This window comes from Manis pentadactyla, chromosome 4, assembly GCF_030020395.1.
Source record: "Manis pentadactyla isolate mManPen7 chromosome 4, mManPen7.hap1, whole genome shotgun sequence".
NCBI lineage: Eukaryota > Metazoa > Chordata > Mammalia > Pholidota > Manidae > Manis > Manis pentadactyla.
In genome coordinates this window covers 120,317,064-120,320,207 of record NC_080022.1, presented here as the reverse complement: position 1 = coordinate 120,320,207, position 3,144 = coordinate 120,317,064, and positions in this window count along the sequence as shown.

The window sequence follows — 3,144 nt, the reverse complement described above, 5'->3', positions numbered from 1 at the left end:
GACTTCTCAACAGAAACCCTACAGGCCAGAAGAGAATGGCATGATATATTTAATACAATGAAACAGAAGGGCCTTGAACCAAGGATACTGTATCCAGCACGACTATCATTCAAATATGATGGTGGGATTAAACAATTTCCAGACAAACAAAAGCTGAGGGAATTTGCTTCCCACAAACCACCTCTACAGAACATCTTACAGGGACTACTCTAGATGGGAGCACTCCTAGAAAGAGCACAGAACAAAACACCCAACATATGAAGAATCGAGGAGGAGGAATAAGAAGGGAGAGAAGAAAAGAATCTCCAGACAGTGTATATAACAGCTCAATAAGCGAGCTAAGTTAGGCAGTAAGATACTAAAGAGGCTAACCTTGAACCTTTGGTAACCACGAATTTAAAGCCTGCAATGGCAATAAGTACATATCTTTCAATAGTCACCCTAAATGTTAATGGGCTGAATGCACCAATCAAAAGACACAGAGTAATAGAATGGATAAAAAAGCAAGACCCATCTATATGCTGCTTACAAGAAACTCACCTCAAACCCAAAGACATGTACAGACTAAAAGTCAAGGGATGGAAAAACATATTTCAGGCAAACAACAGCGAGAAGAAAGCAGGGGATGCAGTACTAATATCAGACAAAATAGACTTCAAAACAAAGAAAGTAACAAGAGATAAAGAAGGACACTAAATAATGATAAAGGGCTCAGTCCAACAAGAGGATATAACCATTCTAAATATATATGCACCCAACACAGGAGCACCAGCATATGAAACAAATACTAACAGAACTAAAGGGGGAATAGACTGCAAGGCATTCATTCTAGGAGACTTCAACACACCACTCACCCCAAAGGATAGATCCACTGGGCAGAAAATAAGTAAGGACACGGAAGCACTGAACAACACAGTAGAGCAGATGGACCTAATAGACATCTATAGAACTCTACATCCAAAAGCAACAGGATATACATTCTTCTCAAGTGCACATGGAACATTCTCCACAATAGACCACATACTAGGCCACAAAAAGAGCCTCAGAAAATTCCAAAAGATTGAAATCCTACCAACCAACTTTTCAGACCACAAAGGCATAAAACTAGAAATAAACTGTACAAAGAAAGCAAAGAGGCTCACAAACGCATGGAGGCTTAACAACACGCTCCTAAATAGTCAACGGATCAATGACCAAATCAAAATGGAGATCCAGCAATATATGGAAACAAATGACAACAACAACACTAAGCCCCAACTTCTGTGAGACGGAGCAAAAGCAGTCTTAAGAGGAAAGTATATAGCAATCCCAGCATATTTTAAAAAGGGAGAACAATCCCAAATGAATGATCTAATGTCACAATTATCGAAATTGGAAAAAGAAGAACAAATGAGGCCTAAGGTCAGCAGGAGGAGGGACATAATAAAGATCAGAGAAGAAATAAATAAAATTGAGAAGAATAAAACAATAGCAAAAATCAATGAAACCAAGAGCTGGTTCTTCGAGAAAACAAACAAAATAGTTAAGCCTCTAGCCAGACTTATTAAGAAGAAAAGAGAGTCAACACAAATCAACAGTATCAGAAACGAGAAAGGAAAAATCACGACGGACCCCACAGAAATACAAAGAATTATTAGAGAATACTATGAAAACCTATATGCTAACAAGCTGGGAAACCTAGGAGAAATGGACAACTTCCTAGAAAAATACAACCTTCGAAGATTGACCCAGGAAGAAACAGAAAATCTAAACAGACCAATTACCAGCAGCGAAATTGAAGAGGTAATAAAAAAACTACCAAAGAACAAAACCCCCGGGCCAGATGGATTTACTTGGAATTTTATCAAACTTACAGGGAAGACATAATACCCATTCTCCTTAGAGTTTTCCAAAAAATAGAGGAGGAGGGGATACTCCCAAACTCATTCTATGAAGCTAACATCACCCTAATACCAAAACCAGGCAAAGACACCACCAAAAAAGAAAACTACAGACCAATATCCCTGATGAACGTAGATGCAAAAATACTCAACAAAATATTACCAAACCGAATTCAAAAATACATCAAAAGGATCATACACCATGACCAAGTGGGATTCATCCCAGGGATGGAAGGATGGTACAACATTCGAAAGTCCATCAACATCATCCACCACATCAACAAAAAGAAAGACAAAAACCACATGATCATCTCCATAGATGCTGAAAAAGCATTTGACAAAGTTCAACATCCATTCATGTTAAAAACTCTCAGCAAAATGGGAATAGAGGGCAAGTACCTCAACATAATAAAGGCCATCTATGATAAACCCACAGCCAACATTATATTGAAGAGCAAGAAGCTGAAAGCATTTCCTCTGAGATTGGGAACTAGACAGGGATGCCCACTCTCCCCACTGTTATTTAACATAGTACTGGAGGTCCTAGCCACGGCAATCAGACAAAACAAAGAAATACAAGGAATCCAGATTGGTAAAGAAGAAGTTAAACTGTCACTGTTTGCAGATGACATGATACTGTACATAAAAAACCCTAAAGACTCCACCCCAAAACTACAAGAACTGATATCAGAATACAGCAAAGTTGCAGGATACAAAATCAACACACAGAAATCTGTGGCTTTCCTATACACTAACAATGAACCAACAGAAAGAGAAATCAGGAAAACAACTCCATTCACAATTGCATCAAAAAATAAAATAAAATACCTAGGAATAAACCTAACCAAAGAAGTGAAAGACTTATATTCTGAAAACTACAAGTCACTCTTAAGAGAAATTAAAGAGGACACTAACAGATGGAAACTCATCGCATGCTCGTGGCTAGGAAGAATTAATATTGTCAAAATGGCCATCCTGCCCAAAGCAATATACAGATTTGATGCAATCCCTATGAAACTACCAGCAACATTCTTCAATGAACTGGAACAAATAATTCAAAAATTCATATGGAAACACCAAAGACCCCGAATAGCCAAAGCAATCCTGAGAAAGAAGAATAAAGTAGGGGGGATCTCACTCCCCAACTTCAAGCTCTACTATAAAGCCATAGTAATCAAGACAATTTGGTACTGGCTCAAGAGCAGAGCCACAGACCAATGGAACAGAATAGAGAATCCAGACATTAACCCAGACATATATGGTC